Raw genomic sequence first — 16,091 nt, 5'->3', positions numbered from 1 at the left:
CATAAATATCCATACTACTTAAAGAGCCTTCCGCCCTATAACCTCACAGATATTATAAGGGTCTGGTCCTCAACATCACATATATTATCAGGGTCTGGCCTCTACCCTCACAGATAATATAAGGGTCTGGTCCCTATCCTCACAGATATTATTAGGGTCTGGTCCCCATCCTCACAGATATTATTAGGGTCTGGTCCCGATCCTCACAGGTATTATTAGGGTCTGGTCCCTATGTTTCGTGCCACTGTACCGTACCTGTCTTTACGTACTTTCCTTAATAATACGTGCAATATTCGAAGATCATTCACGTACTATCAACATAACACACATACATCATTCATACATCATATATATCAATCATATCTTTAACTACCACTTGGCGGTACACGCAATATCCGAAGATCGTTCACGCACCGTCAAGCAATCATTATACATGAATCATACAAAGAATACACTTACCACTTAAGGTAAGTGTATTAACTATCACATCGAGTATGCACACAGCCTCGAAAATATAACAAGGAAGTGGGGCTAGTAACTCACCTGAACGCGATTACTTTCACCGTTTATGGTTATTCCTTTCTTGAGCTGTGCACGACTAACTATATAATCATTACATATATTAAATACGGTTCTAGCTCTTATTATTGTTTACTTAACTAATCTTAAGCGTCTAAGCCGGTTTTACTTCATTGAACCTTTACCGGCTAGTTAACCGTTACTTGTTAACCTTTAAGGGTATCTTTCATAAATTATCAAAGTCCAAGGGCTATTTTGTAATTATATCGTTCTTTTCTAAGTCCAAGGGCTGTTCTGTCATTTTATCAAACTTCTAGTTCATTTCTCGGTTCTTCGTGAATTGGTTCATAACGAATGACCCATTCGTTACTTTATAACGAATTGACTATTATAACTAATTGGTCCTTGTAACGAATTAGACCTTATAACGAACCGGTCCTTGTAACGAATTAAAACTTATGACGAACTTGTCCTTGACGAATTGAACTTTATAGCGAATGACCCCTCTGTAACGAATTGAACCTTCTAATTTGTTATCTCTTTTTAACGAATGGTCATAACGAGTTAGGGTTAATTCGTTATCTTTTCCTTAACGAATTTGGATACGAACTAAGGCTAGTTCGTTAAGCTTTCGTTAACGAATCGACTTGACGAATTACCTCTAGTTCATTAACTCTCTGTTAACGAATTAGGGTCTGACATTCTCTGACATGCTAACCTCGTACCCGCTGTCTTTCCAGCGTCGTCATCGCCAGAAAACCGCGATTTCGTCGGAAAAACGAGATCTTACTCGTTTTCCACCGTTTTTCGTCCCGTTCGATCCAAATCTAAGCTAGGGTGACCCCTAAGCTCATCTTAGCTTCGGTTTATACCCAATTCTACCAGGATCTTATGACTTTAACGGTTTAAGGGTGTCGGCTCGTCGTTTCGTGACTAAATCTAACGGGTTTGAGTTCATACAATATCATACTATCATTACCTTAGATCAGGATCGGTTCTCCTTCTTGGTTCGGCTAGAGAAAAGAGAGTAACTAGAGAGAGAGCTTAAGTGTGTGTTTTGGATGGTGTATGGAATATGTGTAAATGAATGAATTAATTAGTAATTAAGGTTTATATATTATGGATCATGGGCTTAAGCCCATGTCTTTTCTTCTTTCCTTCTTAATCCAAGTCCATAACTCATATCCATTTAACCCAACACTAGCCCGACTCATAATAACTCATATTTTCATTTTACTAACCGAAACGAGAAAACGTGATGTTACATAAAACATATTTTAAACTTTCACTAGATTGTTGTAACAATCTTTAAACTTTTATACAGGATACTGGATTCACGAAAGTTTAAAATTATTAATTTGATTTTTATAAATATATGCTTTGGTGGAAATTTTGTGTAGTACAATTAAGTACATATTTGTGATTGGAGTGTATAATACGTAATCCGAATACTGTGATACAAATTGAATGATTTGATTCAACCATTTGGAGACGATTTTAGTATTCGTATGTGCCCCAACTATAGTATTAGAAGCGATTTTGTAAAGCCATGGGTTTTAATAGTTATAGCAATTTTATGGTCATTTATGTCTAAAATCATGAAATGTGTACGTTTTAAAACGATTTGAAGTGGTTTTCAGTAAACCATTCGTTCGTGCAAATTTTAATACGCTCATGTGTGTTAGATCGGGTTTAATTTATAATTGATACGTTTGTTTTTGTAAACGTTTCAGCTTCTAACATGCGGGTTAGAAAATGATTATAATATATTATGGACTTAACGACTCGTTTCCTAACATGAGTGTTAGAAACAATTATTTTGTAAATAATTAAAAAAAATCGTGAACGTACGAGTTGGATAAAATAAACAAAAAGGCTATGAAGCTTTTTTCAGGAACCGATATTTTCTAAAAAAATAAATTCATTTCCTAACACATGGGTCGTAAATGATTCTTTTATAAAGTGGTTTTCGGAAACGTTAAATTATCTAGCATGTGTGTTGGATAAGCTAAAGATTTCAAAACGGTTTATTCGAAACCAGGTCACTTCTAGCATGGGTGTTTCAAATTATTATTTTGTATAATAATATGGCTAAAATTTGTCTAATATTCTAACAAACGTGTTAGAATTATTGTTTTAATTAATAATACGTTTTAGACATTTTCATTTTCTAGTAAGCATTAGAAAATGTGGGTGGTTTTAAACCTATGGAGAAACCTTTGTGAACGTTTAATTCTTCTAACGAGCATGGTAGAAATTATCATCTTGGTAAAATAATAATAGTAAGTACGGTTTATAACTAGAGGTTATAAACATTTGTCTCTAAATGTTTAGACTTCTAACGATTTTGTTAAAATAGGTTTATTATAATAAACCACAATTTTAAAAAAATTATATGCGATCATTTATTATCTAACGAGAAGTTAGAAACATGTTATTTTATAAACCAAGTAATATGAAGTCGATAATCTTCTACCGAGCAACTTAGACATGTGTTGTCTTTAGTTGGGTAAATGTTTATTTCTAACAACCAAGTTAGAAATGTGGTTTGTTGCAAAACGTAATTGATAAAGCGTTTCGTAACCATTAATTTTCTAATACGTGTATTAGAAATAAAATTGTTTTTTTGTGAAACCGGTTATGACATTTTGCAAACATAAAGAGATGTTTTTAAAGAAAAAAAATATGTGTTTGCAAATACAAATGGTTTGTTGTTTATACGAGGAGTGACATGCCGGGTATATTATTGATTGGAAAACAACTTGGTGTTGTTGCGAACATAATTAATTGTCCAAATATTACCACTAGAGTGTAGAATATATTTAATGTTTGTAGAATATATTTAATGTGTTATTGTGGTTGAACAGATTTTGACTGTTCAAGAATAAAGTCTCGGTATGAAATGAAGTAACGATGAGATGACTTCATGGAGCTTTATTGAGGGAGTACCGACGATATCAATGCGATGATCTTGATCGAACGATAAAAGTGTTGAAGATAATAACACTTTGAGAATTGATATCTAGATGTTGTCAATTTATCCATTTGAACTATTGTTTAAACTACTTATACACATTATGTTGTAATTTCGGTTCTATTATTTTGTGTTCAATATCTTCAGATAACACCTGCAATTTTACAACGAAATTAATCATTGTGTATTATGACTTACAAAATGTTATTTTGTATATTCCGTTTATTGGATAGTGCAAAAATACATTTTCAAAATAAACAACTTGAGAGTTGTTCCGTTGACAATAATTCCGTGACAGACATCAAATATCTAATTACACCAAGTGCAAACGTGTTGACTATATTAAGATGAAAACACAAGAGCGATATACGTCATTCAACGTTGAGTGCATTAACATGAAAATGTACAAGTGGCTTCGATGATTATAAATATATGAAAGGAATATATGTTATTATTGTAAATTACTATAATAAATTTGTGGTTTTTATTATAAGAGAATTACAATAATGATGAACTTATTGGTACTTATATCACTATCAATATTGTTGATTTATTCCCCAATTTAAGCATATGTAATCGTCATATTGTTGAATGTCAATCTGAGTGATTCCATATAGACCATGACTGTGATTGTTGATGAGTATCATTTATCTTGTTGTGATAAATATGTTCATCAAAGTGACTTGGATTATAGACTTATGTTTAAGTCTATACGAGTCAGTGGTTAATGCCTTGGAGGTTAAAGGCAATCGAGTTATAACCTTACAAAATGAGATTAACTTTGGTGTTAAGACGTTCTAGAGGTGAGGTTTATGAACGGTAAATGAAATCGTATTATCTTCTCTAAACTAAGAAATGAATCTTGGGAAGAGATACTGTGTTATCTCTTAAGGCTGTGAAGAATTAGAATGATGCATCTTCTGTTCACAGGCCTAAGTATTGTAGTCTAAGCATGATAGTCTAATACTTGTTAATTATGGGGCTTGAAGACTAATTAACGTGGAACATTCATGACATACACAAGAATGACTCTGTGTATAGACAAGTTAAAAGGGATTTCATTTAATGTAAATTAATAATATAACTCTCGGGGATCTTGAATAGATCTCAACTTTCCAAGTTCTAGATGTGACTAAGTTTGTGATGGCTTATTAACTGCCATATGATAAGGATTAGCTTAGACGCTAGAAAGTGGTCGAAACTTATGATAATGCATGAATTTCTTTATTGGTAACATCGATGAACTCACTGATACAATATCGTGGTGTTGTTCAAATCATGAGTATTGATGCATGGTTGATGTGCTAAAAGTAGTCAAATAAAAACACGCTAAAAGTAGACACTAAGTAATACTCTAGACTCTTAAACTTAACTTAAACCACTAACCGGCAAGTTTACTGGTCGACTCTAGTACAGCTAAGTAAGTCCGGATATCAAACCCACGAGACTCTTTAAATTGCGAAACTATCAAATTAGACTCGACTAAAAGACACGACTATTTATTAATATTGTTTAAGGTAGATTTTTAAACTAAATAATATTAAACTAAAAACTAAACCTAATTAATTAAATAGTAATAAAGTATAATGATTACTTAAACCTAATTAATTATTATATTAATAAACTTAAATCCTAAGTGATTAAAAATATATAAACTATTAAAATACTTAGATTAATTTATATGATGAAAGTAACTACCTAGGCTAGAATCCCCTAAGTTACGGCTATCAATTAATTGGGAAACTTAAGTTATGGAACTGGGATCGTAAGATAAACCCTTGACAGAAAACCCGAATAGGACCCTTGAACCTCCAATAAGACATCTATGAGTTTCTAACAAGTTTTAAGACGCACCAGTTTTAAATATCAAACTTCCTTACGTTTATTTAATTATTTATGTCTAAGTATCTTTATAACAAAATCCTACCTTACAACACTGTGAACTCCTAAATCGACCTCAGATCTAAGATTACCTTAATCGATTATGTGGATCTAGTTCATGATGCTAATGATTATATGTTATATGTTATTATTATTAGTATTAGTTATATATATGTGTATGTATAATATTAAGATGAAGATCGAGAGAGATTTTGACAGGGTTTCGTTAATTAACTCTCAAAACTTAAATTAACTTGTGAACAGAGTTCACTATATATAGAAGATAGGTCTAGCTCCCTAACATTCCATAGCGAACTAGACACTACTTCGTTACATACATAAAAAGATAAATAACCTTAACGAATCATCTCCTGATTCGTTAAACATCCTTAACGAATCATGTGTGATCTTAACTTAAGAGCTAGTTCGCTAAACATCCTTAGCGAACTAGACTCATACATTAACGAACTACACATTTAACTTAATTGTTTATTACATTAACCAAAACGACAAATACGTTAATAATAAATACAAAGACTCGAGACCCAAAACCGTGCACTAACAGACACCCCCTCGTCCTATGCTCTTTGTCTTTAAATTACTTGAGGCGCCTGGACTGCCAGTCTCCGCAACTATGAATTCCATTCTCTTAACATACACGCACAACGCGTTGGAACTGCATAGCCAGGTCATAGTATTCATTGCGCTCAATCAAAATCTTGTTCTTGTGTAGCACATCATTGTCGGTCTCGGTTAAATTCACCAACCACATCGGGTCAATGATCTTTATCAGCTCAGTCTTCAACCCTGTACCAAGAACAATGACGGCCTCGCCAGTACGATTATCGTAGTACCAGCGGTTGAAGGATAAATGCATGTGTTGGTTCATTGTCTTCACTGGCACCCGCTTCATCATCTTCGGCGGCTTTAATTTCAGGACCAACTTCTTCCAACACGTTTTTGGATCAATCTCATTGAGACGCTTGCGGATAGGAATTTGTGGCTTAAAGTATTTAAAACCATGATTCACCTCAAACACCAAGTGTTGGTGAAAAAGTTTAGCATGGTAGTCATCATCGCGATTAATAAACGGACGATACGCCATAGTGCGCACATCCCATCTCGGTAATGAGAGAAGATCAGTCATCCTTTCGTAGCACTGAACGCCCTTCTCCCATTTCACAATGTATACCTTAAGTTCAGATTCAAACATCCAAGAAATAATATTACCTTGCACCTTTGACACGGCCTTAAATGAAGTCTTCTGATTGGCTTTGGCTCGTGCAATAGCTTATTCTTTCTGTTATTGATCAACATATCTGTAAGCCTCGATGATCTTACCGACTTTCTTGTGTCTGAACCAACTCTGAATCTCCTCAAGAGATGGGTCGAGAAGCGAATCTGATTTCATGTCAAAGACATTCTTGCCTTTGGAATTATTCTCGAGATGGTCTTCTGCTTCTTTCACTGATTCTTCATTAACACTGGGGCACCCTGATCAACATTGGTGTGTTGAAATAGATCAGGGTAATCCTCAGCAGTCACATCTTCCACTTCAACCTCCTCGTTCTCATAAATAAAATCCGTCCTCATCTCCACAGTAGGATCATTTAAGATCTCGTCATCATTAATTACCTCAGCATCAGGCTCAGTTTCTAACACGGTCATCTCGTCTTTATTCAGACCAAGCAAGATCGCAATCTGCTCTCGTGTCAGCAACTTATCAACAAACTGCCCCACTGCTATCTCATAAGAATTCACCTTGCTCCTAATCACCCCTTACCATCCATAAATATAACCGTATTGGCCTCGATCATCTCAATCGGTTTGGCGGCCGAATAGTCATGATAAACAATGACATGTTTGCCAGAATCATCAACAGAACTCGTACCCGCACCAGAAGTTGGGTCTTGAGTTTGTTTAGGCTCACCTCCAGCATCAGACTCATCAGGGTCCTCATCGTCGTCATTCTTTAGTTTTTTCAGTGCATCATCTTTATATGTCAGCTGCAGAATAAGTTCTTCTTGTTCTTTAATTTTCACCCCCTGAGACTCAACAATCTCACGAAGGACTTTTGTTTCCTTTTTACAAAAAGAAACATAACTGACCAGCTTCTTATGGTTTTCCATCAGACGTTCTTAATTTACTCGGTCAACAGACATTTGGTTTTCATATAAGTGAAGAAGATTCAAAAGCAAGTCTGTATGACGATTTGGTGGCATAGCATACGGATGGATGAACAGGTTGGATTGGTCCCTGAGGCCTTGTAATTCTCATATTTGAGACATCACTAGGTGGAGGAGGCCCCATGGACGATGTAGGAGGAACAGTAGAAAGTGTAGCAGAAGGCAATGGCATTTCAGTTAAGGTCGATTGTGGAATCATACCAAGCCTGTCATGAGGAACCATCGTCGTCGTCAAATTCATCTCCGAAGTGCTAGTAGTAAGCAGCACTGCCGGGCGTTGAGGAGTTGCAGGACGAGACGGTTGAACACCAAAAGAAACTCCAGCTCCAGCTGATACACGAAGCTGGTGCTTTACCCTTACGTTTACTTTCATGTTGAGCTACAATAGTAGCAACCAATGCAGCTTCAACTGCAGCCTGTTGCTCTCTAAGAGTTGCATCACCACTACCATCATCTTCACCATCATTACCATCATCATCTCCATCGTTCCCACCTTCTCCTCCCTCACGCTCAAAATCTGAGTCATCATGGATCCAGCGATCCTCGGGAGGACATACATAAACAGGATTAATAATATGACCAATAATACGTTTGTCCTGCGGCCTTTCTTTACGATAAATCATCATTCTACGCACAGTATCGGCCTTCATGTGTTCTAAGGGAAGCACATCATTCACCAAAGTTCGATCGATAACTAGGTTGGGTATCAAATCATTAATAATCAGCTGAAGAAATCTTGGATACATTAAGAACTTCTTCTTCTGAACCGTTTGTTGAACTTGATCCTTGAAATGATAAAACACCATTTCTGAGAAGTTAAAAGGTTTGTGTAGGAAAGTGCTACAAATGCAGATTACAGCATGATTCGGCATTCATCGAAACCCACTTTACGACCTCCCAAACAATGTATCAGCACATGTAATAAATACTTGTAGGGTGGGCATAGTCCATTCTTGTTACACTGAGAGTCTTCGAGAACTCCACCATAACGTACACGTCGAAACAAACCCTTGATTAATTTCTTGTCAAACTCACATGGGTTATCGACATTGTCACCAAAACGTAGTACACGCCGAATCACTTCAACATCCACTGTGATAGGAGTTTGATTTATTGTGGCTCGAATGTGGTTTTCTGCTTCAACAAACTTCGCAGTATTCCAGAACTGCCTAATAATGCTCAGATAAACAGTGGGTCAAGCAGTTATGGCATAGTAGATCACTGATCGTCGTAAGAAGGCTAACATAGGACCAAAAAGAACGTCGTCAGCAACATTTGGATCAACATAAGCACAGATGTTGAGTTTCTTGTCATATGGAAGCAAGAGCACTTCCTCTTGTACTTGTTGTTCTTGCTGTTCTTGTAGAGCAGCAGGCGGGTCTTGATCCATTTGATCGATCATTATACTGAATAAATAAAGACGAATATAAGTAATGTGAAAGTTGATCTACTTTAATCACGTATATAAGTCTATCAATAGGCAGTGTATTTAATGTTTAGATGTCGTGTGTAATCGATGTATCGACGCGTTTAGACCTTTTGAATATTTTATTAATTTACAAGACTTAGTTAAATTAATTAAATAAATTATTTTTGAAATGTCATTTGTTATCAAAACAGTCTGATTCGTTTTTGAAACAACTGATTCGTTATCAAGTAAATAATTTAACAAAGTAGACATAGCGAATCACTATAAAAGGTAACGAACTAGCAATCTAATTCGTTATAATTAACGAATACCAATCTGATTCGTTAGAACTATTGATTCGTCAGAACCATTGATTCGTTATATTAAGTCGCTATTCTAATTCATTTGGATTACTTAACCAATTGGACACAAATAGTTCCAATTCGCTAAGTATAACGAATGGCCACAAAATTGGCTTAATCTTTGACTATCTTGGTCAAAGTCAAAATTACACAAGAACACGGAAAGTCAACATGCTGAATCCAAGTATGGTTATTCCATAATTATCGTTGAATAACCAGATCGACATCTGTAACGATCTCGGAAACACGAAACAAAGCAGATGGTGTTGATTTGAGGTACCAAAAGTATGATATAAGTTAGGTTATTAAGGGTTTTAACCGAACATAAACACCTGAAACCACAAAACAATCAGATTGACCCGGCAAACGATAATCAAATACTGATTAAAGTTCACCAAGGATCTCGGAATCACATTCCAAACACAATGATATCAAAATAGACTATATTAACACAGTATGACATTGATTAAGCAGAGTTTTAAAACTCGTAAAACCCTTATAACAAACTTGCATAATTAGCCTATCAACATAGTGACATTTTTGACGAAAATCACAAAGAAGTGATATCTATACCTTAGCAATACACTGGTATACACAAAAGTTCGAATTTCGAAGGTTGAGAAAATCAGAAAAAATTTGAACAGGATGACTTTAAGTATAAGGAAGATGAAGGAATAGTGAAAGACGATTCATTTCACACCTGTACTTTATACACAATCCTTACACACTTCCCAATGTACGAATTGGCCTAATTCGTGTGAATTTTGAAATAACGAATCGGCTGATTCGTTATCCAAACTAAACACATGAGATGGCGAATTAGCCTTGATTCGTACCTGATTCGTTAAGTATGCATAAAGAACTAGAATTGTTTCGTTACAGAGTGCGGAAGAGAATTAAGATTGACGAACTAGAATGTAGTTCGTTAAAAACATCCTAATTCGTTATCCATAATTAACGAATTAAATTTTATTTAATTTTATTTAATTTTATTTAATTTTAACTATAAATAAAATAAAGTACATTAAAGAATGAAAGAATTAATAAACTTAATAAATTTAAAGATTTAATATTAACTTAAAAGGAATTACCGAGAACCTTTATTCCTGGTAATCGAATACCATAAAAACGTTTCACGTTTTGAAACTGATAACTTAAATAAAAAATTTAAATAATATGTAAAACGAAATGAAAAATATTTTTGGTATTTTGTAATATATAAAGAATGTATTTACATGAAAAGAATCCGAAACAAAAAAATATAAAATCTTTTTGTGTTTTATATGATTTTCAAAATCAGTACATATTTTTGGTATTTTTGTTGAGTTTGAACAGAGAATCATATTGACCAAATTGTCCTTCCATCACAGTTTATATTTCAGCGATATTATGACTGGCGGTAAGTCGGTCATTGGTATTGTTGTCCACTTAAATCTAATAACAAACTTTCAAGTGTTTTTGTGATATGATTAATTGGTTCAATCTGAGCACAGAATATCAGAAACTATCAGCTTTTAATCTCGGTTCAAGCTTAATTTGATTTTTTCCATATCACCCCAACTTGACTTAAACCATTATATTGTTGATCAAAATTTGTTTTTATAGAAGTTTATGAGCAATGCATTGATTTTCTGTTACTATGAGTGAATATGCACGAGTCCATCTATCGGCTTACATACATTGTATCCCCTGGGGTTCGTTTCTTAATGGTATTAAGACGAGCGCATGGGAGGAACAACGTATGACTAACAGCGGATTTTGATCAAGTCAGTAATTTGGAAATACGAAGTACAGCAGTGATTAAGTTTAATGACTTTGGGTTTGCTCTAAAAGCGAATGAAATATTCATGCATAAGAATACCCAGATGATTAAGCCGCATAAAGACTCACAGTGTCCAGAACCTCAAAGCTTGTTATTTGCTTTATTTTATTTTTGGTTGATCAAACAAGTATAAGGTTTGAGTATGACAGGTTATTACATTTCTGCCATCCTCACCGAGACTTTTCTAGAGACTAACACCCCTTTCAATTTGGCGTTTCTTTATGTTTATATCACATACTTTACTCTACTTGTTTGTTTTAAGACCTACCAATGCACCAATGATTAAAAACACAGTCTTTTAAGCTTACTTCTTGCTGGATTTGCAAGATAATCAATGTACTATCATTATCTCTTTTTGCTTCAAAAACTCAAAAATTTAGAGGAGCATAAAACAAAATAAAGATAAATTTAATCGCCCCAGTTAACTTAAGTCAATAAATAAATGGTTGTTCTATCAATTCAATAAGTGAATAATAGGACCAAGACATGCAAGCATGCTTCACAAACTTAAATAACCGACATAATTTTCAGCGAGAAAATAATCTAAAAACGCATAACGAACGCCCCAACTATTTCCATTATCAGGTGAATGGCTAACCCGATCATTTACAAGTAACTGTCAGGACCAAACATATACACGTACATGCCCTTCAAATGTAGATAATTGACATAATTTTCAGCAAACGCATGCAAAAATCTTTTTGGTTTTTCTCTATACATACTTTAAAAACACAATCTTTTTGTCTTTTTCAATTTTCTTATAAACAAAATAAACTTCACAATCTTTTTGGATTTTCGGATTTTTCAGTACAAATTTAAATCACAATCTTTTTGGATTTTCAAATTTTTCTATACAAAATTTAAATCACAATCTTTTTGGATTTTCCAATTTTAAAATGTTTTTGGTTTTTCAAAAAAATTTTAAAGGGAAAATATTAAACAAAAGAAATCACAATATTTTTGATTTTTCTAAAATTTCAAATATTTTTGGATTTTCAAGAATTTTTTATGTTATTGGGTTTTAACTATACAAAAGAAAGTGCCCTGCTTGCGGTGCGCGCATATAATATATATATGTGTGAACCCTCGGGTGGGCAAAAGTAACATTGCACTAATTTTGATGTTATTTTACTAATCTCGTGAAAATTACGTTAAAAGTGATGGAAGGTCAATCATGCATCATGTGGTGGCGTTGATAGCCGAAAGATAAGGGTACATGCACCGATCAGCTAGCGTCCCGATGATTGAGTGCTATGTGCCTTATGTCCAAGGCTTGATGCAAAACTACTATAGAGCCGGGGGTCTCACCGGAAGCAGCCTCTCTATCCCCATGGGGTAGAGGTAAGGCTGTCTACATCTTACCCTCTTCAGACCCTACCATAGCTTTGCTATTGGTGGGATATACTGAGTACGATGATGATGATGATGAACTATACAAAAGAAAAGCACAATATTTTTTGTATTTTCTAGTATTTCACCCCCTAAAACCAAAATAATTTTTAAAAGAAAAATAACAGAAAATAAAGATAGTCATCCTTGTTTAAGGATATCAGCGAGGGTCTTCAATCCATTTAAACCAAGCAAAAATTGAAAACGTGTTTTGTCAAAAGCTTTGGTAAACAGATCGGCTTTTTGAAAGTCAGTATGTACTTTCTCAAGGTTAATCAACTTCTTCTCAAAGAAATCCCGTATAAAATGATATCGAATTTTGATATGTTTTGTTTTTGAATGTTGTACGGGATTCTTTGTGATAAAAATTGCAGCAGAATTATCAATCAAAATAGGAGTAGTAAGAAACTTCAAACCGTAGTCGCGAAGATGTTGTTGTATCCACAAAACCTGGGAATAGCAACTCGAGGCTGCAACATACTCAGCTTCAGCGGTTGAAGTAGAGACCGTTGTCTGCTTCTTACACTGCCAGGAAACAAGCCGGTTTCCTAAAAATTGACATCCTGCAGTCGTTGATTTGAAGTTGATATTGCAACCTCCATAGTCCGAGTCTGAATAAGAAGTAAGATCAAAAATATCATCCTTGGGGTACCACAACCCGATGTCTGGATTTCCCCTCAAATACTAAAGTATTCTCTTAAGCGCAGCTAGGTGAGTCACTCGTGGACTTGCTTGAAACCTAGCACAAAGACAAACAGCAAACATAATGTCGAGGCGAGAAGCCGTTAGATACATTAAAGAACCGAACATGGCACGATAGAGCGTAGGATCAACGGTATCCTCCAATTCATCCAGTGATAAATTGTGACCCACGGGAAGAGGAGTAGAATGGATTTTTCTGGCAGATATCTTGAATCGGCTCAAGACATCGTTTACATATTTTGTCTGGTGAATAAAGATTCCATTAGCAGACTGGTGAAATTGCAACCCTAGAAAGAAATTCATCTCTCCCATCGAGCTCATCTCGAACTTCGTTTGCATGGACTTCTTGAACTCCTTACACAACGTATCGTTTGTAGACCCAAAAATAATGTCGTCGACATAAATCTGAACTAGAAGAAGATCGTCACCAACAGTTTTATGAAATAAAGTGCAGTCGACAGTTCCTCGTTTGAAGCCTTTATCAGTCAGATGGTCGGCGAGCGTGCCATACCAAGCTCTCGGGGCATGATGTAGACCATACAGGGCCTTGTTTAATCGGTAAACTCGGTCCGGATAATCAGGATCTTCAAAACCAAAAGGCTGTAGAAAAAACACTTCCTCGTGTAATTTACCATTGAGAAAAGCACTTTTAACATCCATTTGATAGACCTTGATATTCTTATAAGCAGCATATGCCAGAAAGATTCGAACCGAATCTAATCTTGCAACTGGAGCATATACTTCTGTGTAATCAATACCCTCTTGCTGATGAAAACCTTGCACCACTAGACGTGCTTTGTTTCTGACAATCACCCCTCGATCGTCTTTCTTACATTTAAATACCCACTTAGTCGGAATCGCTTTCTTGACTCTAGCAGGCTTGTCGATTAAATCCCAAACACCCAAACGTGCAAATTGTTGTAATTCTTCTTGCATAGCTTCTACCCAAGAAGGATCTTCAAGTGCCTTACGAGCCGTCGTTGGCTCAACTTGAGATAGAAAGCAAGTGAATTTTGCAAGATTTACAATTCCCGATGAATGTAAATCAACATATGCACACAATACGTTATTTTCACTTGACGAAGCAACTTGATGACGTGTTTGTACTCCCACATCAAGTTCTCCAGTGATGTTTTCCTGTGGATGATAACCATGAATCCGAAGAGTGGGATTCTCATTAACAACAACATTATCAAATAAGTTAGTGTAATGTTCACCAAGCTCGGGAGATGAAACATCACTATCAAGTTCAAAAACTTGATCATCATCAGAAGAAGTAGATACATTATCAAAGGCAGCTGGACAAGCAACATGAGGTTCTTCAGTTGGAGCTATAGGTGGAGCTTCAACATCATTAGAACTTGAAAATCTTGGAATGGCCAAATGATCTTCAAAGTATGCTTGAACCAGATCTTCGTCTATGTGTTCAGTCGATGGAGTAAATGAATTAAATAAACTATCATAGTCAAACATCCAGTCGGAACCTTTCCCTTGAGGAGGAGTTGTGTACTTTTGACAATCCACATGGTACCATTCCTCAACACAACCAGACGTGAAGTTAAATACTCTTTTCTTTGGAGATGCATATCCCAAGAAGTATCCTTCAAAAGCTTTTTCTTCAAATTTACCCGCATCCTTCTTCAACATTGTACAAGGACACCCAAAAGGTTCCAGGTACTTTAAGTTAGGTTTTCGATTATTCAACAGTTCGTAACTTGTCTTGTTGAGTCGTTTATTAGTTATAAACCGATCAAGCGTATAGCAAGCTGTATTCACTGCTTCATTCCAGAATTGGACGGGAAGCTTAGAATCAGCGAGCATAGTTCGTGCAGCTTCAATCAAGGTTCTCTTCTTTCGTTCAGCAACACCATTTTGTTGTGGTACATAAGGTGCACTATATTCTCGGTGAATTCCTTTTTGAATACAAAAGAAATCAAATACGGTGTTTTTGAATTCAGTACCATTATCACTTCGAATTCTCCTCACCTTTTGTTTGTATAGTGATTCGATCTTAGTGATAAGGTTTTGTACCAAAACTGGCGTTTGATCTTTCAAACTCATAAATAACACCCATGAGTATCTTGAATAATCATCAGTGACAACAAGACAATACCAATCCCCAGAAATACTCGCACGATTCACAGGATCAAACAAATCCATATGAAGTCGTTCAAGAAGAGTATCAATGGAATTTAATAACTTAGAAGGATGGGACTTCTTCTTCTGCTTGCCCTTTATGCATTCAATTAAGTGATCAGATAACTTAAAGTTCTTCAACGAGACACCCTCAACTAAGTCATTAGCCATTAAATAATTCATCTTTTGAACATAAATGTGACCCATTCTACGATGCCATAGAATAGAGTCCTTCTTGGTTGCTTTGGAGACAAAACATGTTTCGATAGACGTTGATATTTAGAACTCATATTTAAGACATAAATATCATTTGATCGTGGTGATCGGATGACAACCATGTCCTTAGGAATCACATAACCCGGTTTCAAAATAAGACACTCTTTGTCAGTAAATACCGTAGTGTACTTTTTATCGCAAATCTGCGACACACTCAATAAGTTATGGTCCACCTTGTCACAGTAATTGACCTTTTCAAAAGTAATGTGACCATTTGAAACTTCACCCTCTTGTGTGATCATGCCCCCAGAATTCCCAGCAAACGCTACATAACCCCCTTGAATATATCTCACGTTGGTTAATAGGTCGAGATTCTCAGTGATATGACGAGAACATCCACTATCCATTATCCAGTTTTCACCAGACACTGTCTTGGATGAACCCTACACACAAAGTAAAGATGATTAGTTCAAAAAGGCAGCCCAGGCCTCAGTCT

The sequence above is a fragment of the Bidens hawaiensis genome, unplaced genomic scaffold (genome assembly GCF_021521415.1).
Source record: "Bidens hawaiensis isolate Kalapana, Puna unplaced genomic scaffold, B.hawaiensis_p1.1 tig00004477_1, whole genome shotgun sequence".
NCBI lineage: Eukaryota > Viridiplantae > Streptophyta > Magnoliopsida > Asterales > Asteraceae > Bidens > Bidens hawaiensis.
This window is presented reverse-complemented; position numbering follows the sequence as displayed.